The sequence below is a fragment of the Phodopus roborovskii genome, unplaced genomic scaffold (genome assembly GCF_943737965.1).
Source record: "Phodopus roborovskii unplaced genomic scaffold, PHOROB, whole genome shotgun sequence".
Taxonomy (NCBI): domain Eukaryota; kingdom Metazoa; phylum Chordata; class Mammalia; order Rodentia; family Cricetidae; genus Phodopus; species Phodopus roborovskii.
Genome location: NW_026125052.1, coordinates 22,183,844 through 22,210,740, shown reverse-complemented (window position 1 = coordinate 22,210,740; position 26,897 = coordinate 22,183,844). Strand labels below are relative to the sequence as shown.

Here is a 26,897-nt window from a genome sequence, read left to right as displayed (position 1 = left end):
GGGAGCGTGGTCTGGGGAAGAGCCCCAGTGGTGGGGCCTGCGGCGTGGCCACCGGAGGGCGCTCCAGCACGCCGGGCCCCGCTCTGAGTGTCGGGGCTGCAGGGTGGGGGGCTCCCCGCTCAAGGGCTCGGCCTGCACGCGCAGGTCAGCTTGCATTCTTCCGACTCTCTCCCCCCTCCCCCCAACAGTGAGCTCCGCCATTCAGGAAACGGTGACTCAGTAAGGGTCACTCTGGCCCGGGCTTTCCTTTCGTTCCCCTTTCTCCTCTCCACCTTTTTGGGTATTTCTCAAGTGCTTTGCGTCTGTCCAGGGACTCACAGCGAGAACATGAAGCCACCAAGGCAATTTGAAACAGACTCGTGTGGTTTGGTGTGGCAACAAATGAAATCAGCGATCCGCATGTGTTTGTATTTAAAACCAGTGCATTTAATCTAACAGACATGTGATCCACTCACTACTTTGTGAAAGGGGCCCTGTGCTTTTGTGTAACTCTGTCTATGGCTGGCTCCCCGAGGGGGCGAGCAATCTTCCTTTGGCATCTGGCGCCAGTGTTAAGGTGAGACCCTAGGACAATCCAAGGCAAGATCAAAGTAGCCTGAAGTTTAAAAAACGACACTGGCTGCCAAAGAGTAAGGGAGAGTTCGGCCATTCTCCCCTCCTCCCCACAGCCTTATCAACAAGCTTTGGAGTTTGCATGCATTTCACGGGTGGCAGCAGTTAGAGCTGGGTCTTAAACAGTGGAAGCCAGGTGGTTGGGTGCCTCAACCTTTTTAATGGAGAAGCAGCACACAGCTTTGTGGAGAATGAAGAAAGGCAAATGAATGGGACTGAACACACACACACACACACACACACACACACACACACACCCTCACACCCTTGATGGTGCTGCATGAACAGGCTGTCTTCTGCCTCCTTGGGCAGTGGTGAGACTTCGAGAAAGAAATGTATAAAGACTGTCAGATAATCAAGAAAAGAGCCAACTCTTTATATATTAAGACAGTGTTCCTCTATGTAGTCCTGGCTGTCCTGGAACTCACTATCTATCTAGACCAAACTGGCCTAAAACTCCCAAAGATCTGCAATTAAAGGTGCATGTCACCCTACCCAGCCTTTCTTTCTTGCTAACATACATCTCTTTATCTTGGTTGGTGTTCATCTGGTGTTTTCTTAAGTTAAGCATTTCCCTCCACATTTGTTTGTTCAATGTTAGTATTCAGTGAATTAACTATGCTTGATTGGTATAGGTGGATGTCCCTTCCTTCCTTCCTTCCTTCCTTCCTTCCTTCCTTCCTTCCTTCCTCTGTAAATTAGGCTGACTTCAAGACTCAGAGATCCGCCTGACTTGGCCTCTCAAGTGCTGGATTAAAGGCGTGCACTGCCACACCTGGCTAGAATGCCCTTTCTTAATTGGCCAAGGAAGCTAGACTCTACCTGTAGGGTAATTATAAATTATTTAATGTGTAACTCATTTAGACTAAAGTAAATATGATTCAGTTTCTATAAGGTCATATTTTGATTTGTAATTTTTATTTTATTCCCTTTGTGGTACTGGGGATTGAACATGACCTTGAGGCATCCTGCTTCTGAGCTTCATCCCCAGTCTGAGGTCATGTTTTGGAATTTTTCTCTATTTTGTCGGCGATGCAAATGGGGGCAGCTTTAGATAGGAAGTCTCAAAAAGGAAGAATTCGGATTAGCCAAGTCAGGTGATTGGTAAGGGAAGTAGATTTAGCTGGCCAGATGTCAGACACTTGAGTCCTAACTGGTGGAGTACCCCACACTCTCTACCATCCCATGATGGGGCCCCACTGACCTTAACACTCAGCCCTGTGGAGGAACTTGAGTGTCAGGCTGCAGAAGATGGTTACTGCAAACCAAATACTCTCTCGTGGCTAAACTTTTGCTTCAACTTCTGCCTCCTTTGGACCTGATGCAACCTGTGTGGACCTTCTGTTTCTTGTTCCTGATTAACTTCTGTTAATTAGTAGCACTTGCTAGGGGTTTGCCAAGGAAGCAAATGCCTGGGTTTTGGAGAATCAGTGTCTTGTCTCTGTCCCCTTTCCTTAGTCCCTGTCCCTGCTTGACCTCGGGCCTCTGGTGGAGAGTTAGGACTTACTAGGTGTAGGTGCGGTAGCTGGTGCCAGCATGTGGGAGATGGAGGCAAGAGGCTGAAGTGTTTTTGGAGAATTCAAAGTAATTGTCAGCTTTATAAGAAGTTTGAAGTCAGTGATGAAACTCTGTCCCTGCCCCAACCCCCAAATGCTGGTGTTCCAGGCCCAACCACTAGGTAATATCGGATTGAGTGGGAACGTGCTGGTATTGTCATTGTTTTTCCTTACCCTGCTCTTTGCAGTGTTTAATCCAGGAAAAGGAAAATCATTTCTTGAAAACATAAAGTCAACATTATCATCGAAATAAAAAGTCAGGGGCCTTTGAAATGTTACAGATAGTATTGACTTCTACTCGATGATGTCCAGTCTTACTTTAACACATAAAATGTTCCCCAGTTTCAGGAAAGAGAACAGCTCTGAAAGACAGAAAAGAGAGCCAAGCTCTGGCCTAGAGCAGTGTTAATGGTGTTTGTGTGTATTTCAGTGGAAGAAGGCTGGTCTAGCAAGATTGAAACTCTGGGCTTGTCCCCAGTATTACACACACACACACACACACACACACACACACAGAGAGAGAGAGAGAGAGAGAGAGAGAGAGAGAGAGAGAGAGAGAGAGAGAGAGGCAGACAGAGGAATTTAAGAAGTAAAATTCCATGGATTAATTGTGATTGTGTGTGTGCTGGTATACATGTTGAACCCAGAGGACAAACTTGGGTGTCCTTCCTCAGACCTCAGATCATCTCTTTTTTTCTTCTTCTTCTAGATAATAAGGCCTTTCACTGGCCTGGAACTGCTTGCCAAGTCAGCTTGGCTGGCTGGCTAGTGAGCCCTGGGGATCTGCCTGTTTCTGCCTCGGGATTACAAGCAAGTCACCATGCTTGCCCGCCCCCATTACTGACAGAATTCTCTTCCTAACCCTCCATGATCAAACAAAAATACATTTATTTGTATTTGTGAGCATGCCATGTGGAGATCAGCATAACTTGTGGGTTCTCTCCAGGTCACCAGGCTTAGTGGCAAAAGTACTTTGACTGGATGAGACATTCCATAGCCCTTTATGGGTTAACTTTAATTAAAGACAACAACAAAAGACAACTCTGCAAAACCAAACACACAAAAAACTCCGGCTGGTGTTAAATACAGCCATCTTTGAACTAAACGTAAGCCGGGTGGGAAGATATTGACTAGGGGTTGGGGGTGGGGCTGACAGTTGCTATAACTAGGAAGATGTTGTGTTCATCTGAATGAAGATTCTGAAATTTTAGACTTGGAAGTGCCATGTATTTGTGGTGTCTATAGCCACGTTCTTTTGTTTCCCAGAGGACTTGAGGGCTGTGGAGGGCTCATCGATTGCCTGTCTCATAGCTAAGGTGGATGGCTGGGTTGGGACAGGGCCTCTGATCTCTGGTATGAACCTGTTTCACAGGAGGCTGCAAGGGCTTTGGTTTCTTTCTCTGTGATCCCAGTTGGTAGCAGATGTTATTCCCAAGCCCCATGCAGCTGTATAGTATGTCCACAGACAGGAGGCAGCTTGGTGACTCATACCTTGTATCTACCCAGGGGACACAGAACTATAGTCCCTGTTAGAACCTACTGGAAGTGTGTCTAGTGTGGAAGTGTTTGCATAGCATTCATGAAGTTCTATGGTAAGTCCCTAGCACCTAAAAACAAACAAACAAACAAACATTACCTAGGTGTGATGGTGCATGCCTATAATCCTAGCAACAGGCAGACAGAGACTATAGAATTAACAGTTCCAAGCCAAGAACCTGAGAAAGGGTTTAGCAGTTAAAAGCACTTGCTGCTCTGGGCAGTGGTAGCCAATGCCTTTAATCCCAGCACTTGGAAGTGGTGGGCAGATTTTTGTGTCAGCCTGGTCTATAGAATGTATTAGTTCCAGGACAGCCAGGACTATTTCACAGAGAAACCCAGTCTCAAAAAGTCAAAATAAATAAATAAAAAAGAGCACTTGTTGATCCTGTAGGGGACTTGGATTTCATTCCCAACACCCATATGGTGTCTCATAATGATCTATTACTCCATTACCATGGGATCCAATTCCTTCCTCTAACCTCTTAGGGCACCAGACACACACGCCCACATTCATTCATGCAGCAAAACAAAACTGAATACACAAAATTATTATAAAAAAAGCAGTTCAAGGTCAGCTTGGGCTATTTGGTGAGACTAAATAAATAAGTGAATAAGTAAATAAACAGATAAGAAAAAGATGATCCCCCCCCCCAAAAAAAAAGCTAAGCCCATCCTAAGAGAATATAAGGTATGTATCTTAGTTTTTGTTTTTAAAATAAAGCACAAAACCATTTAAAACTGTATTTCTTAAAAACAAAAGTCCTGGCTACCCTCCCATTAATGTGTGTACAGGTAGGGATTCATTTGTGCTCTTTAGGGATTTTTAGGGATTTGCTGTTTCACAATGAAAAAAAAAAAAAAAAACCAGAAACATCTCATCTCTTCAAGGAAAGAGACAAAAAGAAAAAGGAAGAATGGTATCTTTGCACACAGGATGTCATTTTGTGCTCTGTTCTGGTGGACAGCTAGCACTCTACCCAGGACCCTCTGGCCCCAGGATGCAAATGAAGATGCTAGGGATGGATGGAGATTCTAGGAAGTAGATGGGTCAGCTCCTCTCTTCCCTTTCTCCCTCTCCATTGGAAATTGTGACAGAGTGCTTCTGCAAGCACCCTGCAGACCTTCTAGAAGGAAAGAGGGTTTTAAGGCTGATGCCATCAACTACTTTGTGTGTTGGACAAAGTGGTACCCTTGAATATGAGGCTATAGGCTCCTTGGAGTATGGAAAACATCTTTTAATTTTTTTTAATCTTTTGTTTTAAATTTTCTGACTGTCCCCAGTTGAGAGGAACCAAGGCTAGGACCATGAGTGTGATTTCTGAGTGATCCAAGCAGCTTCCTTTGCCAGTGTCAGTCAGTGAGAGTAAACAGTGTTCCCAAAGCCACCCTGCTATCATGCAGCACTCTAGTCTTGCTCCTGAGTGGCACGGAGGGTTAATGGATAAGTGCAAGCTTTCACCACTAATGGAATAGAAAAGGAACAGATGTAGGTCTGCTGGTGGGCCGGCAAGTTGACTTTGTACGGGAAGGGACACTGCACTTCCCCGGTCATTTAAGGGGACACCTGTCATTGGGAACAGATTCTGGGCCTTGAGGGAATAAAAATGCATACTGCCCTTAACAAAATGGAGGGAGTTGAATGTCACATTTGATAGAGAGTAGTAAGCTAGTAGGTGGAGATTGTTGATGGGGTCTCAAACCCATGGTCTTGGGCATGCTAGGCATGTACTCTGCCTTCAACCCTAAGGTTCTTTTCTTTCTTTTTCTTTAAAAAAAAAATTTTAGTATGAATGTTTTCCTGCCTGTGTTTATGTATGTGTAACACGTGAATGCAGTGACCATGGAGGCCAGAAGAGGGTGTTAGATCCCTGGAACTAGTGTTGTAGGTGATTGTGAGCTGCCATGTGGGTGCTGGGATCCAAAACTGGGGTCCCTTCACCTCTGAGTATCTCTCCAGCCCCAACCCTAAGGTTCTAAAAAGTAGGGGATTGTACTGATTGGTATTCAAAGGAGATCTAGTAGAGCTTACCCAGCTTATCCCCAGGTTTGTTTGTGTGTGTGTGTGTGTGTGTGTGTGTGTGTGTGTACATAGTGTCAAAGCCATCAACATTTGTTTGTTCAGTTTTGAGACAAGGTCTTACTATGTAGCCTTAGCTGGCTTAGAACTCACTGTGTAGATCAGGCTAGCCTTGAACGCATAGAGATCCATTCCCTTCCTTCCACTGTGCTTCGATTAGTGTAAGTGCCACCACACCTGGCAATGTGCCTTTCAGTAGTAGTAATCATTGGAAAAGTACATCCAGGCTGTTGGGTGGGAGTGAAGGCTAGGTTCCCTGATTGGCAGGCCTGGATGGTGTCCAGCTTGCTATTGGATGGCTAGAGGTCTGGATAGTTTAGGTAACTCCGAAAACCTTTTTGAAAAGTAGGAAATATTTCTACCCCCCCCCCCTTGGGGTAAAAAGGCTGAGGTCTGGACCTTATCTAATAGATATGGAGAAGTCAGGGAGTCTGTGGGTGTGACAGATTATGCCCCATGAGAGATGAAAAGGCAAATTCTAGATTACATCCCTAGGTCTCCCAGACTCCTCCTAGAAACTGGAAATTTTGTGGGATTCCCAGTGGAGATTTTTTTTTTTTTTTTTTTTTTTTTTTTTTGGCTAGGCTATTGGGCAGACCAAGCTCAAGTGTATCAAACATATTATAAACTTCAAAATTGGTCATCTGAAGAATAGAAAGTCATTCAATTTTTTTTTTAACTTTATAGAAAATATAGCTCTCACATACAGGGAGTTACTCAGCATGGCCCACTTTCCACGCACACTAAGTAGAGCTCAATAGAAATGAGCCTTGGGATGGGCCTGCAACCAACCAACCCCTGTTGGCCCCTTTGTTTTCTGACCACCCCCTCTGAGATAACCTTCTCGGGCTGGGGATGCCTTGTGGTTGGTAAAGTATTTGTCTAACTCACAAAAAAAAAAAAAAAAAAAAAAAAAAAAAAGGTTGAGGCTAGAAAGATGACTCAGGGGTTGGACATTAGCTGTTCTTGCAAACGACTGAGGTTCTGTTCCCAGCACCCACATAGGGGTGAAAGGCGCTTTTGTGTGTCACCCCACCCAAAGGAGGCCGGAGCCTGCTTCTGTCCTCTGACACACCCATGTCAAAGGAAAAACCAAGCAAACAACATTTGAGATAGGATGGCTCTCTGTAGCCTTGGCTGGCCTACAATCGCTTTGTAGAAGATGGTGGCTTCCATGTCACAGAGATCCACCACCCTTAGCTACTCGATCTCTCTGTTGGGATTAAAGATGTGTGCCACCACTTGGGCAGAATAAATCTTCAACAGTAAGAAGATCCAGGTGCCATGGCACATGGCACATGTTGGTATTTGGGCCATGATGGAAGTATTCATTTCCCTGATACATCCCTGGCCTCCTGCTGGGCATCTCGTGTTTGGGGACTGTGCTGCAAATGAGATAGACACAATTACTGCCTTTCGGGAGCTCAGGGAACAGAGGACACTGGAGAGGTCATTACTGTTTCGGAACTAATGATTTTGGGCTGGGTGGGGGTGCAGCTTAATAGCCGAGTACTTGCTAAAGTGTGCAGGGTCTTGCACCAGGGACAGGAGAGGAGCAATTGGATTGCTATGTAAAGTAAAACTCAGTAAAGCTTTTAAACATGGTTCAAGAGATGATCTCGGGAGGTGGCTCAAGGTAAAAGCACTTGTTGCACAAGCATGAGGACCCCAGTTTGAATCTCAATCATCCCCGTAAAAGCTGGAAACATAACAAAAGTGTCTGGAGGCAGCTGAGAGGTTTTCTGGAAGCTCTTGGGGCCAGCTCATCTGGCCTATGCCAGCAGCAGGAAAACAACAGATGTTCTCTGTCTCCAACAAGGTGGAAGGTGAGGTTTACCTTGGGATTATCCTCAGAACTGAATATTTACACTGTGGCAGGTGTGCACCAGCATTCACACACTAATATACACAATCAAAAATAAAAGTTAAAGAGGTTCACAGAGTTACTGAGCACCAACTTCCGAAGGTTTGAGTTGGAAATGGGTGAATTTAAAAGATGTGGTCCCTGTTCTGGAGGAAAAGCCTGTAGCTGTTTCGGATCTAGATAGCTCTCCAGAAAATCATGTCATCTTCTGAGACAGTGTGGGAAAAAGGCGTGTGTGCCAGATTTGAACCAGATGGCTGTGATGTAGGTCAGAACTAGGGAGAGAAACACATCTATTGCTGGCTGTAGGGTACTGTAGATCTTTGAGGTCTTGGCTTGTAAGGACCATCCTGGTAAACCCCTCACAGTGCGTGGAGGTTGGAGGACACCATGATGAGAGGAACAGCACCTTCGAGCCTCAGGACATCTCTTGAAATGGCTCCTTTGCTGAGTCTCCCAGACAAAGTAGACCCAGCATCCCTGTTCAGGAGTTGTGTTTACTCAGATAGCACTTCTTGGTGGTGGTAATGTCTACCAGAGGTCCGCTGACATCTAGGCTCCTTGGCCATTTAAACTGTGTCTCAGTCACTTCTGTCTAGGTGACCCCCCTGGACTAGGCAAGGCACATCACTCTGTATGTGGTTAGTGGTGGAAGTCAAAGCCCAGGACATCTGTCTTGGCCACTGGCTTTATAAATGATGACAAAGGAAGGAGTCTGGGGTCACCCACCACTTCCTGGCTAACTGCATGAACAGCATCATGCAATGATGTTTGTTGACTTAGAAATACTGAAGTCAGAGCTCACCAAGACTTTAACAGCGAGGATTAAGTGACTCACTTTTTCATTTCCCAGCACGTCGACAGAAAGAGCACTTAAAACAAATGCCTCTTTAGACATGGTGGAAGTCAAGTCCTGGATCTAAATGTGACTCACTCTACTTCTCTTAACTTTTTATCATTTACTTATTTATTTGGAGTTAGGATTTCCCTAGACTGGCCTTGAACTCAATGATCCTCTTGCCTTCGCTTCCCAAATGTTGACATCACAGGCCTGTGTCATCATGTCCTGGTGTGTGTGTGTGTGTGTGTGTGTACATGGAGGCCAGAGAAGGATATTAGTGTTCTTTATCACTCTCTATCTTACTCCCTTGAGACAGAGTCTCTCACTCAATCTGGAACTAGTCTGCCAGCCAGCAAACCTCAATGATCTCCATTTCCACACATAGTTCTGAGGTCCCAGGCCCATGTACCATGCTGGCTCTTTAGATGGGTGCTACAGATACGAACTCTCGTCCTCAGGCTTGTTCAGCAAGTGCTCTCACCCACTGAGCCATCGACTCAACCCCGTTTTTTTCTTTCTTCCTTTTAAGTTCAGCTGAAGCATGACTGTCTAGAACTCCAATTGTCCCCAAGCACAAAAAAAAAATCATCAGCTCCTTTAAGTCCCTCAGCATTCTGTTCTAGGGTGGTGTTTCTTCCTCAGACTGAATCATCCCAAGAAAGCGTGGCCAAACAAATGTGATTTGATGACACCCTGTAATAATGTTATTTAAGCCCTTAATCTAAGTGGCTAATCTCCAAAGATTGCTCCCTGGCCTCAAATTCATTCTCTCTTTCTCAGACACACACACAGAACCAGAAAAACTCATAGACACAAAAACACATGAATATTCACACATAGAGACATACATTCACACACACATATCTACTCAGATATATAACACCAATACATAAACACAGGTATACTCAGACAAGCACATAGATGCATATGCAAACACACATACATACAGGGTTTCTCTGTGTAGTCCTGGCTGTCCTGGAACTCGTTCTGTAGACCAGGCTGTGCTCAAGCTCTGAGATCCACCTGCCTCTGCCTCCCAAGGCAAATGCCACTGCTGCTCAGCTATCTTAAGTTTGATTTAAAAGAAGTGTATCAAAGAGTAGAAAATCACTAATTTAAGTTTTACTTTAACTAAATTGTTTAAACCTTCACTGGGTTATCAGGAACTCTGTAGCCCTGGCTGTCCTGGTGAAGCTCACTAAGTAGACCAGGCTGGCTTTGAACTAATTGAGATCTTCCTGCCTCTGCCTCCTGAGTTCTGGACTTAAAGGCCTGCACCACCACACCAGGCCTCCAACGGGTCTTACTTGCTTGATTCTTTATAGTTCCTGGCATCTGTTTTATGTACAGTAGGCGTTCCTTTCTCTACCGTTGCTGCTGGGGCAAGCACTCCACCCTGGGGCTCTACCCTCAGCCCCACATATTCATTATTCTTTTTCCTTTTTTTTTAAATTCTCAAGACTAAATAATTTTGAGCTGTCTATTCTGGGCTGGCTTAGAAATTGGGATACTCCTGCCTCAGCCACCCTGGTTCTGGAACCTCAGTCTTTGCAGAGGTACCTGGCCGTTAATTTATTCTGATGATGGCAAAGTCTCACTATGTCTTGCCTTTGGGTTTGTGATTCTGTATGACTTACATGGGCAGCTAATAGATCGCAATACAACCCGTTATTGAGTCTTACACGCAAGCTTCCTGGAAAGCCTTGTGTAGGACTGCACAGTCCCTAGAAAGCCTGGGGCTGCACATCCGCCCTCTTTATTTTAGCCATCTCCGCTCTGTCTGACATATAAATTGTGTAAGCTCCTGACTCTGTCACTTGCAGCCAAGAACCAGCCAGTTACCCTGTGGCACGAGGGAGGGCTTGGTGGGGTGGGGTGTGGCTTGGCTGTAGTTTACTTATTTAGCTTTTTTATTTCTCCTCAATTATAAACGCACGTGTAATGTATTTTGGTCTTGCTCCACCCATTATATTATCTTCCTCCCCTTCTCACCAAGTCTCTTCTCACCAAAGAAGTCCCCGCCCCCACCCTCCAGACTTTGTCTTTTTTCCTGTGATCTACTATTCAATTAGGGAATGCCTGTAGGGGCGGCGTGTGTGTGTGTGTGTGTGTGTGTGTGTGTGTGTGTGTGTGTGTGTGTGTCTTATTTACTTGAACACGGGAAACTACCAGTGCTACACCATCGACTGTGCCTCCTCCCCACAGCAACCCCTAACTCCCCCTGCCTCCCCATTTACAGCAGTCACCTGCTCTCAGCTCTTTGATCAGTCCTGAGTCTCTGTTGCCCACCGGGCAGTACTTTTGTCTGTGTGTTTGTAAGCTAGGCAGTGTAGACGCTTCATGGAGGCAGCACAGGAGACTCATTTGAAACTATGAATGTTAAAGCTTGATTGGGGACTGGAGAGATGGCTCTTCAGTTAAGAACATTAGCTGGTCTTCCAGAGGTCCTGAGTTCAATTCCCAGCAACCCCATGATGGCTCACAAACAGATGGAATGAGATCTGGTGCCCTCTTTTGGCATGCAGGGATACATGCAGACAGAACCCTGTATACATACTAAATAAATAAATCTTATATGTAAAAAAAAGTTTGATCTGTGAATGGACTCTGGGTCTGATTCCCAGCACCAACCATTACCACCATAAACAAACAACAAAAAGGGTTTGATTGACATTTTTCAATGCCAGACAGGACAATGTAGCAAGATTTGGTCCCATAAAAGGGGTGATAGAGCCTCTTAACATAAGCATTAAGCTGAGCAACTTGTTCTGTACAACTTTAATAATGAATCATATTCCCATTTGAAAAGAACTTTTGTCATTTGTGATCTAAAAAGAGCACCACCCCTACACTCCTGGAAATTGTTCCTTTTAATGGCAGCAGAAACCTTTGGTTTTCAGAAGCATCATCTGTAGGGACACCTGTGACTCGATCAAAATTAGTGTCTGAAAATAACTCTGGGAACAGACAGGCCACGCTGGTCCTCAGAAAACCTCAAACTGTTCACTTGGGAGTAAGCACATTGGAAGGTCTGCGACCTTAGAAATGATCAAAATGTACGGCTCAGAGCTTCATGTTTGCCACCCCAGAGATGCTGCTCGTCAATGTCCCAGGCTTGTTCTCCCCCACTGCAGCACTGGGGGTTGAGCCTAGGACCTCATGGGTGCTAGGCAACCGCTCTACCACTGAGCCCCAGCCTTGGCTCAGCTCTTCCTTCCTTCCTTCCTTCCTTCCTTCCTTTCTTCTTTCCTTCCTTCCTTCCTTCTTCCCTTCCTTCCTTCCTCCCTTCCTTCCTTCCTTCTTCCCTTCCTTCCTTCCTTCTTCCCTTCCTTCCTTCCTTCCTTCCTTCCTCCCTTTCTTCCTTCCTCCCTCCCTCCCTCTATCCTTTCCCTTCCTCCCTTTCTCCCTTTCTTTCTTCCTTCCTTCCTTCCTTCCTTCCTTCCTTCCTTCCTTCCTTTCTTTCTTTCTTTCTTTCTTTCTTTCTTTCTTTGAGACAGTGTTTCTCTGTGTATCCCTGGCTGTCCTAGAACACACTCTGTATACCAGACTGGTCTTGAACTCACAGAGATCTGCCTGCCTCTGCCTCCTGAGTGTTGTGATTAAAGGCATGCGTCACCATCGCCCAGCTGACTCAGCTTTCTTAGCATTGCTTCCTAAGACAGTTTACAAACCAAACAGGCAAATTAATATTACTCTTTCAGAGTCCTAACTTTACGTGGACCAACAAATCCTTTCTCAGAGAGAAGGTTCTAGAAATCAGAGCTAGACCCTTGCACATTCCAGGGAGGTGCCCTACCACTGAGCCATACCTCCAGCCCCTAGAATAAAATATTTATTTGAAAAATAAGGGTTTGTTATTTATTTTTGTATATGTGTGTCAGTGTGTGGGATATATACACATGAGTATAGGTGCCTGCAGAAGCCAAAAGAGGACACTGGAGCCGCTGGAGCTGGAGCTGGGAGCCAGCCACCTGATGTGGGTGTTGGGAACTGAACTGCAGTCCTCTGTAAGGCTAGCAAGTGCTGAGCCATCTCTTGAGCCTTGAAAAAAAAAAATTAGCTTGAAGATTATTACTTTGAGAGGCTTTTGTTCAGTGGTAGAGTGAATATCTAGCATGTTCATCTAGATCAAAAAATAACAGTAAAACAAAATCTTAACCTGAAGATGGGTATCGTGGTGCATGCCTTTAATCCTAGCGCTTGGGAGAGGCAGGCGATTTTTGAGTTGGGCCAGCCTGGTCTACATATCTAATTCCAGAACATCACAGGACTACGTGTAGAAAGACCCTGACTCAAAAAAAAAAACAAAACAAAACAAAAAACAAAACAAACAAAAACCAAAAAAACAAACAAAACCGGGCTTGCAGCTGTGTGTGTTGGGTGTCAGGGATGGTGGTGGGACAGGAGACCCAGGTTCCCCAACCACTACACCATCTCCAACCCCCAGCTTGCTGGCTGCCTGCCCAGTGCCAGGTTCAGTAAGAGACCGTGTCTTAAGGGGTGAATGAGGTGGGGAATTAGAGCAGAGCACCTGACACCCTCCTTCAGCCTCCTCACACGTATGTCCTCACACATCCTGACATGTACATCGTCACATGTACATACTCACATGTACATACTTATACATCCTCACATGCATGTCCTCACATGTACATCCTCACACGTATGTCCTCACACATCCTGACATGTACATCCTCACATGTACATACTTATACATCCTCACACGTATGTCCTCGCACATCCTCACATGTATGTCCTCACACATCCTCACACGTATGTCCTCACACATCCTGACATGTACATCCTCACATGTACATACTTATACATCCTCACATGTATGTCCTCTCACATCCTCACATGCATGTCCTCACATGTACATCCTCACATGCATGTCCTCACACATCCTCACATGTATGTTCTCACATGTATGTTCTCACATGTATGTCCTTACATGTATGTCCTCACACATCCTCACATGTATGTTCTCACATGTACGTCCTTACATGTCCTCACATGTACATCCTTATATACAAGCTCACATATACATGCATCTCTCTCACACACACAGGATTTACACTTTCAGTTAAGGATTGATAATTCATTTTAGGTTATAACATTTATTTCAGTAATGCTGATGGGGAACCATGTAAGGAAATGGAATCTGAGGACATTTTTTTTATTTTCAACTTTGTTTTTTTTTTTTTTTTTTTTTTTCTTGGTTTGCTTTTTTTTTTGCTTTTTTTTTTGTTTGTTGTTGTTTTGGTTTTCCAAGATAGGGTTTCTCTGTGCAACAGTCCTAGCTGTCCTGGAACTTGCTCTGCAGACCAAGCTGGCCTCAAAATCACAGAGATGCGCCTGACTCTGCTTTCCAAGCTCAGCTTTGATTTTGTTTTTGCTTGTTTGAGACAGCTTGTATAGCCCTGGCTAGTCTGGAATGCATTACAGAGTGGCCTCAAACTTACAGAGATCTACCTGCCTCTCAAGTGTTAGGGATCAAGTTGTCTACCACCATGCTTAGCTGTTTTTATTAAAGGTGTGCTCCACCATGTCTGGCTATTTTCATTGTTTTTTAGTGGCACTAAGACCATTCACATTGGTGGACAATGGTCATGTACTACTACTATAACAAAATACTTGAGGTAACCATCTTAAAAAGTAGAAAAGTTTATTTTGGCTCTTCTGGAAGAGAAGTAAATGTTCTTAACAGTGGAGTTATCCATCTCTCCAGCCCCCAGTTCTAACCTTTGCTTTTATAACACTAGCCGGAGTGCTACTGTTTGAATTCCAAGGAACTGCTATATTGTCCTTTAACTGAAAAGAAGTTCAGTGGCTTCAAAATACTTAACTAAAATAAGAAAAATACCACGAATCTTTGAAGCATTTCAGACAAGTGGAGTTGGTACTGATGAGTGTTCTACTAAAGTGCAAGGCAGAATATTTGATTGGAGGTAATGCTTCTATTCCTGTACGAGGTAGAAACGGTCATTAATCGGGCTCCTTTCTCAGTGAGGAAGTACGGTTAAAACGATACCTTATTTTCTTGGAATTTTATGAATGTTTAACTCAGTATGATGGCTCATTAACACAGGAACACTGAAACATTTCCCATCTTGCCATTCTTAATGATGTCTACAAATAGGGCTTTTGGTTCCATAGCTAACCATCTGGGTCTCACTAAATTTTTATTTTAATTCTTATATATTTTATTAATATTTTCATACAATATCACATCCCTTTCCCCTACCCCAGTTCCTCCCAGATCCTCCTCACCCTCCCTACCAACCCAACTTCAAGTTTTCTCTCCCTTTATCTTTAAAAAAAAAAAAAAAAAGCAAGACAAAAAACCCCCAGTAAGACAAAATACACCAATAAAAACAAAATACGGAGTCTGTTTTGTGTGGTCAATGACTCCTGTGCTTGGGGCTTGCCCTGGAGTGTGGCTGAGATACTTAGTGATGTTACATCAGAGAAAACTTGATTATCCCTTTCCCATCATCATCATCATCAATAATAATAAGTATTTTGTTAATGCTGGGGATTGAATCCAGATCTGTATGTACCACTGAGCTACATCTTGAGCCTCTCATTAGATATTATAATTTTTATTACATTTATTTATTGTGTGTATGAATATGGGAGTCAGAGGTCAACTTGCAGGAGTTGGTTCTTTCTACCATGATGTGAGTCCCTGGGATCGGACTGAGGTTATCATGCATTGTGATAGGGGCCTTTACTCACCAAGTTGCCCAGCCATCTTGCCAAGCCTCCTCCCCTTCCTCCTCTTATTTTTGTGAATCAGGGTCTCACTTTGTGATTCAGGGTGGTTTTGTTTTGTCTTAAAGATAGCGTCAATGCATACTCTGCCAGGCCTGTAATTTGCTGTGTAGACATGACCAACATCACTCTCACTGAGATCTGCCTGTCTCTGCCTTCTGGGACCAAAGGTGTGCACCACCAGGTTCAGAGCAGGCTGGTCTTGACCTCTTTAGCCCCTCGGGTAGTTAGGACAGCAGGTGTGTGTCACCAAACTCTATGTGTCACCCACAGCTCCTTCCTCCTCCAGCCCTCTCTCTGCCTCTCTGGTTACCATCATTCTATCGCTTGGATAGGAGGTTTTCCTAAAGATAGGAGTTGCTAGAAGAGAAACTTGTGCTTGAGCCCCCATGGGTCATGTCTTCTGGATTTGTAGTTTGCTGGGGTTGGTATCCTGGTGACATAAGGCTCTCTTGGGAACATCTTGCTGAGTTTGACTTCTTCTGAAATGGCAGCACACATGCATCACCTTCTTTTACAAACTGTGGTTGCTGAGCTTGGCTTTCTCAGTGCTCAAAAAAATGCTAAGAAAATAGCTCTTTTGCTTAATGGCCAGGGGTGAGAGATAAGGAATTGTGGTTATCTAACCCTCCCACATGCAGAAAGCTTGGTAACTTGAGTTGTATTTGGTTACTGGGGCATGATTTATACCTCACAAGCTGGAGACTTAACCCCAGTCTATTGAAGATGGGACATTCTTTTCCATTTTTTCTTTGCTTTTTTTTTCTTAAAAAAAAAAAAAAAAAAAAGTTATTGTAAGTGCTTGGGTGGTGGTTGCAGCACACTCCTTTAATCCCAGCACTCAGAAGGCAGAGGCAGGAGGATCTCTTGTGAGTTCAAGGCCAGCCTGGTCTACCGAGCAAGTTCCAGGACATCCAGAGCTACATGTTACTTTAAAATTTGCTTTTATGTTATATGTATGAGTATTTTGCCTGCATATACGTTTGTGCACCACTTTTGTGGTTGGTACCCAGGGAGGTTTAGAAGGGGACATTGGATCTGCAGGCGCTAAGGTACAGACAGTTGTGAGCCTCCATCTGAATGCTGGGAATCTAGGAACTCTGAACTACATCTCTACAACCCACCCATGCTTTTGTACCACAACAGTCTTGTTATGTAGCCTACATTGGTCTAGAAGTCTGTTGCCCAAACTGGCCTTGAGCATTCTGCCTCCTCCTGTCTCAGCCTCTGGGATTACTGAGTGCTGGGATTACAGGCCTGAGCTACCACGCCAGGCTTGAATATTGCTATTATTCTTTCTTAGGGCGTTTCCCCCTTTTATAAAGACAGCATGTCCAGATGGAAACTCTACAGGGTCACAGTTCAATTGTTCACCTCCTGCCAGGCGGTGGTGGCACACCCCGCACTCAGGAGGCAGAGACAGGTGGTTCTCTACAAATTCAAGGCCAGCCTGGTCTATAGAGTGAATGCCAGGACAGCCAGGGCTACACCAAGAAACTCTACCTTGAAAAACCAAACCAGAACCAAACAAAATTGTCTACCTCTTTTGGACTATGTGTGGTGAAAATTTGGATTTAGCCAAGTGTAATTACAGTTTTGGACAGGATGACTTACAACCTATAGATATGGTTGTATTTAGATGTGTTTTCTTGCCAAGATCTGGCTGAAAAAAAGAGCTTGGTAGTTGCTTTTTCTGTTAAAAGGTAATAATTACACTATTAGTTATCTAAATGGAGTAATCCCCTTTTGGCTTCTCAAGATAAACATTTCTGAGAAGGGCAAGTGTATTTAAAATTAGCTGATACTTACAGAATTGTTCACACGCCTGTTCACTCTCTCCTGGAGTTTCTATCTGTCTCCCCTTCCTTCTCCTTCTCTCCTCCTGTCCCCCATCCCTCTCTCTCAGTGTTGATTTTGTAAAAATCTTTAATTTTAATTTTTTTTTTTTGGTGGGCATGAGAGATAGGATCTCTATATGTAGCCCAGGTTAACTTTGAATTCTCTCTGTAGCCCCATCTGGCTTTAAATTCTGCCTCAGCCTCCTGAGCACTGGGATTACAGACATCACAGCCACTTTGATTATGTATACTGATGTTTTGATCACATGCATGTCTGTGTGACTCTCAAGAGCACGCTTGAGCACAGTATGAATGTTTGTGTGCATGTTCACGAGTGCAGGTGTGTGTGTGTGTTTGGTGCTCATGAAGACCAGAAGAAGATGTTGAATCCTCAGGAACTGGAGTTACAGACATTTAGCTGTAAGCAGTACTGGGAACTGAACCTAATGCGCTCTTGACCTCTGAATCATCTCTCTGACCCAGCCATTTTACTTTTTAAAGAGAAGAGTTCCCTACTGGTTCTGAGATCAAAAGCAGCCAAATTGCCAGCCCCCCCCCCCCCAGAAAATGTATCACATCTTTATCTATTTTTTATCTACAGAGTGGCTTTCTCCTTGGGGCTGTTCTGGCCTGTCATCTCTGCTGGAGGAAGAACTTAACCCAAGGGCCTTCTAGGCCTTTCCTTTTTAACTAAGCTAAGAACAAAGTCAGAAGATACAGCTGGGAAGTGCCTGCCCGGACTTATGGACCTGCCACTTTGGGCAGGGGACTTTGGGCAGGGGCTGTGCTGCTCCCGGCTAGGCTCCGATCTGCCTTTGGTGTTTCTTGGAATCTGGGTAGGGGTAAGACCTGTCCATTCCAACCGCAGGCTGCCAGCTTTGCCAGGGCCACACCTGTGGGTGCGGCTCATCCCCAGCAGGATAATCCCTTGCTTTCTGCTTTGCTTAGAGCTTTTTTGGATGGCTAATCAGCCACACCCTGCAATGTTGATGTCGTGAGTCCTGCTGATTGCTCCCTCTCACTGAAAGGATCACCCCAGAAGACACAGCATCATCACTTTTTTTCCTGTTCTTGTGGGTTTGCTCTTTTATGTCACTAAACGCCTCTAAATTTGTCTCCCTGGGCCAACTCAGTTCCCTTCGGCTGGGGCTTCCAGTTTAGGTAGCAGCAGGGAGGATGCAGAGTAGACAGGTTGTTAGTGGACCCGAGTCCTCCCCTTGTGCTATCTCTGATTTGATTCGCCAAGACTCAATGCGCCTAGTCTGAGATTCTCAAATTTAACATACAAGACCTTGCCTAGTGTGTATGAGACCCTGCATTCCCAGCGTCCCCTCTTCACTCCCCCAAAGCAATACAAATGAAGCAACAATGAAGCACCCTTCTCTTTTGTCTGCCCCAAGGCACTGGCTACTTGAGTCACAGAGCCTGCCGAGCAAACATAAGGCAGGAAAGTCATTGTTCCGTTGTAGGGACTGCTAGTGACACCAATGCTTGTGCTGAGCTGTGTGTGAAATGCCAGTCCCACTTTTAGATGCTGTACTAGGATCTGTTTTCTCGTCGGAGTGTATGAGTCACCTTTGAAAATACCTTGCATTTTAAAGGCAGAGTGCACAGCTCAGTAGGTAAAGTGTCTGCTGCTGCAAAAACACGAGGACTTGAGTTTGCATCCCCAGCACTCACGTAAAACCCTGGAGGTGGTAGTCTGCCCTTTTTTTTTTTTTTTTTTTTGTTTTGGTTTTTAGCTTATTTTATTTTAAGTGTATGCGTGTGTTGCCTCATGTTTGTATACCATGTGCCTGGTACTCTCAGAAGTCAGAAGAGGTCATCAGATCCCCTGTGACTGGAGTTACAAATTGAGTAACTGGGAACTGAACCCAGGTCCTCTGTAAGAGCAACAAGTCATCTTAGCCCCAAGCCATCTCTTTGGCTGTGGTAGCCAGCTGACCACTTTGGATCCCATTACTATAGAACTTGGAGATTACAACCTGTGCCCCAAGCCAGGTCCTATCACTCATCCTCAATTAGCCGACGAGAAGAGCCAGCCTCTTTCCAATGGGACCACGTTGTCTAACTCTCATTTTTCTGCTTTGCACTGTTGGTTTGGCTCTTTGGAAGGTGGCTGGGCCTAACTTGGGGTACAGGTTGTGACCCCTAAGTTTGATAACATTGCACTGAGGAGGTGGAGATAGCAGGATCCCTGGCTTAACCTAGGAGCTCCAGGTTCAGTGAGAAACAGTCTCAACAATGAGGGTTGCACAATATAGAGAAACACTTGTCAACTTCTGGCTTACAAACACGCATGCACACACACACATGTGTATATGTACACACAAACATACACCATACGTATTATGCACATGTATACATAAAGATAAGATGGTTAAAAATGTCTCCATTTTAGGGGGATTGTGTCATATGGTTGACACCTTGGCATGTCCACTCTCCAAGTGGCTGGTGGGAAAACCTGAGTCCAAGTTTGCTGGGTGGTAATGTGTGTCACAGTAATAAATGCTAAGGGTTTGTTTATTTCCAGCCCTGCGGGGGGCTCTAAGTCACTCCTTTAAAATTCATTCTCTAGCACCCTGCTGCTTATGTTGCTATGGTGGTGTGTCTCTGGCTTGTGTGGCCAAAATAACAGTGTAACAGGTGGCTGTGCCTTGTGAAGTCGCTCGTTAAACTACTTTGCCAAGGGGTCCAGTGTAAGCACATCACATAACGCAGAACCTCATCCCCGCCAGGCAGGCACGCTATAGCTGTGTGGACATGTGTATGTGAGTGTGCGAGTGTGCAAGCATGTGTGTGCACTTGTATGTGCATGCTGAGTTTAGCATGTTTGTCTGTTTTTCTTGTTTTGGGAGGGTGTAGTCTTTATTTATAGACTTTTTTTCCTCCTTTAAAAGCCATGCCATGCCTATTTCCGGTAGTTATGTGAGGAAGATTTCAGCTTGCTTTATTTAGCAGGAGCTGTCCTTTCCTTATTTTGTGTAACTGGAGCCCTCCTCCTAAAAATAACCTTCCTTTTCCTAATAGGATACTTGCTATAGTTGATATATCCTTTATTTACACAGAAGAGCTCTTTAGCATGCCCCCTTAATTTAATATATATTAACATGTACAGAATATATATCACAAACATACATCAAAATACAAGTATAACATAAACATGTATATGTAAAACATACAATGAAATGTATTCCCCTGCAAGGTCAGTCCTTACTGAATAGTAAAAATTGTTCATTATAAATTCACTTGCCAGCTGGGCAGTGGTGGTGCACTCCTTTGATCCCAGCACTTGGGAGGCAGAGGCAGGCTGATCTCTATGAATTTGAGGCCAGCCTGCTCTACAAAATGAGCTCAAAGGCAGCCAAAGCTGTCCCCCCTACAAAAAAACCCACAAAACAAAAATAAATGAATAAACTCACTTGCCAATTATGATCATTTCTTTTCCCTGCTTGTCCCTTCCACCACACCCTCATTCCTTGGTGTGGAATCCAGGGTCTTGAGCATGCTAAGCAAGCACTTTACCATACTTATTATATTAGTTTTGAGTATGAGTATTTTGTTTGCATGTATATGTGTGTACTATGTGTGCGCCTGGTGATCACAGAGGTCAGAAGAGGGTACTGGATTCCCTGGGGCTGGAGATGCAGATGGTTGTGAGCCACCATGTGGGTTCTGGGACTCCAGCCAGGTTCTCCGCAAGAACAAGTGCTCTTATCATTGAGCCAATTCTGCAGCCTCCTCTTTTTTTTTTTCTTCTGAGATAGGGCCTCAAGTAGCCCAGGCTGGCCTGGAACTCACTATTTGGGTGAGGATGACTGTCTTAGTTACTTTATTTTATTGCTGTGCAGAGACACCATGAGCAAGGGAACTAATAAAAGGAAGAATCTGTAGGGAATTACGGCTCTGAAGGATGATTTCATGGTTGCCGTGGAGCGGAGAATGGCAACAGACTGGCAGGCACCTGTGCAGTCGCTGAGCGTTTACACTTCATCTACAAGCAGGAGGCAGAGAGGGGAGGGAGGGACGGAGGAGCGAGGAGGGATGGAGGGGAAGAACTAACTGGGAACATCAGAGCCCGTCATCAGTCACTTGCCTCCTCCAACAAGGACACACCTCCTAATCCTTCCCAAACAGTTCTACCAACTGGCGACCAAATCTTCAAATATATGAGCCTGTGGAGGGCCAGGCTCATTTGAACTACAATGACCTTGAACTTCTGCTCATCCGGCCTTCACCTCATGAGTGCTGGGCCTCTGGGCACACACCACTCCGTGGGGTGTATGTCTGACTTGTGCGTGCAGTTCACGCATTCTACCGCCTGAGCCGAACTCCACCTGCTCTCTCTTCTTTTGAGATAAAAATCTCAGGAAGAACTTGAACATTACTCCAATTCAGCTTCTTACCCACCGTAAGAACCCTTCAGTAGCAGCCTTGGAATGTGGCTGGCTGGCCTTTGACCAAAGCAGAAGGCCCAGCAGACGCTGCTGAGACAGGACCTCTTCTGTGAGACTGTCCCCTTGAATGTACCAGAGGAAACATTCGCACATTCAGTTGACATCCAACCCCTTCGGATTTCCCAGTTTACTATTCATATTCCTATAGTTGTTCAATTTCCTAAGCAGCCTTACCCAATTTTTCTTTCTTTTTCTTCCTTTTTTTTTTGAGACAGGATTTCCCTGTGTAATAGCCCTGGCTGTCCTGGAGCTCTCTTTATAGACCAGGCTGGCCTCCAACTCAGAGATCCACCTGCCTCTGCCTCCCAAGTGCTGGGATTAAAGGCGTGCACCACCACCCTGCTCTCCCTCCCAATTTCTATGGCCTTTCTGCGTAATCAGCCTTCAAAAAATATTGAAGGGGTCAGGGAAAGGGCTCAGTAGGTAAGAGAGCTTGCTGTGAAAGATTGAGGATGTGAGTTCAAGTACTCTCATTCATGGAAAAAGCCAGGCAGGCATGGACACACATACCTATTACCCCAGCACTGGGTTGGGGGAGTCAAGACAAGTTGAGCTTGAGAGCTTGCTGGCCAGTCAGTCTAGCCTAAATAGTGAGGTGTGGGTTTAGCGAGCAACTCTCTCAAGATAACAAAGTGGAAACCAATAGAGCAAAACACCGTACATCTCTCAGCATCTTCACACTTCCGTGATGGTGCATGCCTTTCCTCTCAGTGCCGAGGAGGCCTGGGCACTTTAAGCTTGATGCCTCCTTTGATTTTTTTTTTTTCCAAGCTTAAAAACAATTGAAGTTCACCAGGCATTGGTGGTGCACGCCTTTAATCCCAACACTCGGGAGGCAGAGGCAGGTGGATCTCTGTGAGTTCGAGGCCAGCCTGGTCTACAAAGTGAGTTCCAGGACAGGCTCCAAAGCAATACAGAGAAACCCTGTCTCAACCTCCCCCCAAAAAATCGAAAGCGAAGTTCATTTGTGGTTCAAAGACTATACAAAAGCAGGTGGAAGATTAGGTTTTGCCTGAGGGTCATCATCATTTCTGACCCTCACTCAAGAGGCGGTCCAGAAGGACGGGTGCACAGTCCTTGAACTGTGACATCAACAGCTTGTTCTGTGCTTTGCCTCAGCTCAAGCGTTCCTGTCAGTGATGCATCACCATGCTAATGTTCCTGAAGAGGCTGGCATCTAGACAGACATGGACTTCACTGTAGTTTCAAAATGGAGTGTTCTCCATAGTCTCTTTTGGAAGGTTCTGGAAACTTTATTAGGTGGGACCTTGCTGGAAGAGATAAGTAAGTCTCTGGAGTGAACCTTTGAAGGTCATACCTGGACCTTGGTCTTTCTCTCTCTTCTGTCTAGTAGGGGGTGGCTAGCCTCTTCCAACTTGTGTTTCCACTGTCATGGGGCCAAGAAACCATGGCAAGAACCCCTGAAACCATAAGCCCAAACCAATGCTTCCTCTTTGAAGTTGCTATGTCAGGTATTTTGTTACAGTGGTGTGAAAGTTAACAGCCTTCTCCATGGGATATCCCAGTCAAAGCCAAGGCCCTGTCATGCGTATGTGGGAATCATTTACTGTAAAGCCTTAGCCGCTGGACTGGGACATTTTCATCAGATAAATGAAGGGCATTGTTGATTTCCAATCCACCCACTTAGCTCTGAGTTTTGCTTCCCTTGCGCGTTATATTTGCTATTCCCCTTAGCTTGCTCGTGGAAGTGATAAGCATATCTGCCTTTCTCCAGTCCACTGACTTTCTAGAAAGCTCTATCCTAAAATATGTTATCACTGCTTGCTGTCGTTACAGAAGCCAGTAGGCACTGGACATAGAAACAGAACCATCAGTTACATTAATAAGCTTAAGCCTGCATCATTCCCTACCTCCTCATTAGTTTTAATTTTTGAAATGAGTCTCTTATTAGATATTTTTGAGAAACAGTTTAGAGAAGATTATGATTTAGCATGCAGAGGAGAAAACTGAGAAAGAGATGAAGCCACATTATTTCTAAGTGTATAAACATTTCATTAAAAATGATACATTTGTGTATGTGGACATTTACTTAAAGCATGACTTTGCTCTCTGGGGTAAAGGGAAAACACAGAAGGCCAACCTCTGAGGTCCACTCTAGCAGGACAGATTCAGTGTGTTAATCTTTGACGTGGTTACAGTGAGATAGATATCCCCCATAGTCTCGGGCATTTGAATACTCAGTTCCCAATTGGTGGTACTGTTTGGGCAGTTTAGGATGTGTGACCTTGCTGAAGGAAGTATGTCATGGAGGTGGGTTTTGAGATTTCAAAGCCATCCTCCATTCCAAGTCCGCTCCCTGCTTCCGGCTTGGGGTTTGAGACATGAGCTGCGGTCCCTGCCTCCTGCCATGCTTCCCGTCCATGGCAATGGGCTCTTACTCCTTCGGAACCATAAGCCCAAGTAACCTCTCCCTTCTATAAATTGTCGTGATCATGGTGTTCTTATGACAGCAGTAGAAGAGTATCTGATAGAATTGTGTTGTGCTAGCTAGTCTTGTCAACTTGGCACAGTGGAAATCCCCTGGGAAGAGCCTCAGTAAGGGGGAGTCTGGGTCAGGTTAGATTATGGGCGTGTCTGTGTCTGTGGTGGATTGTCTTAATTTGTTAATTAATGTGGGACACACAGTCTAAAAGTGGGATAGGGAATATGTCTTAACCCCTAAGACATGTTGGGTAGCCTATAACCACCTGTAACCCAAGCTCTAGGGAGAGCCAACCCCCTCTTCTGGCCTCTGTGGGCATTTGTACTCATATGCACATCCTTACGTACAAACACACACAAATATGCATAACTAAAAAATTAAAAATAGAGCTGGGTATGGTGGTAGAAGCACCATACCCAAGCACGTAGAGGCTAGCCTGGTCTACATAGTGAGTCCCAAGGCAGCTAGGGCTGCATAGAGAGACCATGTCTAAAAAAAAAAAAAAAAAAAAAGTGAGCTGAGTAGTATTCATTCCTTCATTCATTCTCTCTGCTCTTAACTGTAGATGTGGCTAGCTGCATTGAGTTCTAGCCTCAATTTCTTTGCAATGATGGATTGGAATCTCAAATTCCAAACCAAGTGTCTGTCTCATTTCTTCCTTACAGTTCTCCTTCAAGGGGGCTTCTTATCATCTTCATTTGCAGGTGTGGCTACTGATGTTCTGCATACCTGTCAATCTCAGTCACATTTCTCTGGTGGGGCAGGGCACTCAGAGCTGGGGTCCCTGACTTTTCATCACACTTGCGTTCTCTAGCACTATCTGTGGTTTCCACAGCCAAAGGGAAGTAGACATGGGCTCAGTATTGAGATACTAGAATGTAACTGTGTAGAAATAAACATAAGATCTTAAAGTACTTACTGGAATGACACATTTCTGGAGTAGATAGCCCAGAAATTATGTAAGTAGAAAATATTGACCTCAGTTGCAAGTCAATATCATCTTCCTTTGCCATTCTTTGGTAAAAGAGGAAGCACAGATACAATTTTAGACTACATTACAGCTATTTTCAATCTTGAGGGAAACTTTGTTTTTGGAAAGTGTCTCTAGGTTGTATCTTACAAAGAAGGTACTTCGGTATATAATTACATGAATATTCAGACACAAAGATGCAGTGGAGCCTAGATGAGAAGCTATGATCACCTAAAGATATCATTTAAGTCAAGGCTTTAAAAATACATGACTTTGAGCCAGGGGGATGGCTCAGCAGCTAAACATCACACAGCACTTGCCGCCATGTTCGATTCCCAGGTTCAATTCCCAGGACTCACACAGTGGAAAGAATCGATTCCCACTCAACACATACACCACATCCACAATAATAATAGTAATAGTGATAATGATAGTAGTAATAGTAATAGTAAAAATACATGACTTAAAGTGAGGAAAAAGCCCTTTGCAATTCACACAACAGCTGTATGTGGTGACACACACTTTTAATCCCAGCACTCAGGAGGCAGAGACAGGTGGATCTCCATGAGTTCGAGTCCGGCCTGGTCTACAGAGTAAAACCTTGTCTATAAAGCAAACCCAAACCCAAACAACTCACCAAATATGGTATAGTCTCACATAGCCATAACCGTTTAAAGCATCTTGTAAAAGGGATTTGAGGGCTAGGAATGTAGCACGCCTGGCGTGCACAAAGTCCTGGGTTCAGTACCCAGCACCACATAAAACTAGGTATGATGTTAAATACCTAGAACTCAGAGGGAGGCAGAAGGATCAGGAATTCAGCATCCTCCTCAGCTACATGGTAAGTTCAAGGTTAGCCTGGGCTACCTAAGATCCTATGGCAAAAGTGGTAATTAAACAAATAAAAGATAAACCCTAACTGGGGCTGTGATCCCCTGCACCTTTGCTGAGCAGCTGGTGTGGGCTTTTGAGTCTGGAGACCACTCACAGTTTAGGTTTGTGTTCTGGAAGACAGTGATGGCTGCTCATTGCCTTGCCCCTCCCTGAAATGCTGGGGATGAGACCCAACCCATTCTCATTCCAGACAACCTTCTAATATTGAGCCACATCCTCAGCCCATCATGACATCACTTTTTTTTTTTTTTTAATAACTCCCTCAATTCTTGTTCCTCTCCACCCCTACCCAGCTTTTACAAGGTATGACCATGATGGTTGCTTAGATAAAGTTGACTTCTGGCTTACAGTTCCAAAGATTCGTATTTAATTGTGTGTACTCTGTCTGAAAGCAGGGGCAAATGTATTGTTCTTTTTAAAGTTTTGGTTTATTAGTGTTGGGTAGGGAATAGATATGGAACAATACCCAGCTTCAGAAATGGAGCAGCAAGGGTTCACCCCACCCCGCCCCAAGCCCTCCTTGCACACTGCTAGCTTCACATAGGACAGTCTCCAGTGGCTGGCTGCCCCTTGCTGTTGTTTCCCTGAGCCATAATTTCCAAACCACGGATTTCACGTTCTTTTCTTCCCTCTTTCTTCATCCTTCCTTCCTCTCCCTGCTTCCTCCTGCCCTCTGTTTTCTCCCTCCCTCCCTCTCTCCCTTCTTCACTTCCTGCCTGGCTGTCCTGGAACCCCAACTTTGCTATGATTCTGTTGTTGCTGCTTCTCCAGTGATGGAATTCTAGGTGTGTGCTATATGAAACTTATGTTTCATATAGGTTGCCCTGACTCTGTAGACCAGGCTGTCCTGGAACTCACAGTGATCCACCTGCCTCTCAAGTGCTGGGATTAAAGGTGTGCGCCACCATGTTCAGCCTCTTCTTTTTTTGTGTTTGAAATCTCACTCTCTAAACAATTACACGGCCTAGAAGTTTTTGTGTATTCCTAAGGCCGTGCCACCAGCATCCACCATCAGTTGACTATGGAACACTT

The 26,897-nt window shown here is 44.7% G+C and overlaps 1 protein-coding gene across 1 annotated transcript in view; it reads left to right on the top strand.

Moving 5' to 3' along the window:
* The window catches only part of Pitpnc1 (phosphatidylinositol transfer protein cytoplasmic 1), a 252,775-nt gene that overhangs the window by 1,673 nt on the left and 224,205 nt on the right, over positions 1 to 26,897 (top strand). The window lies entirely within an intron of this gene.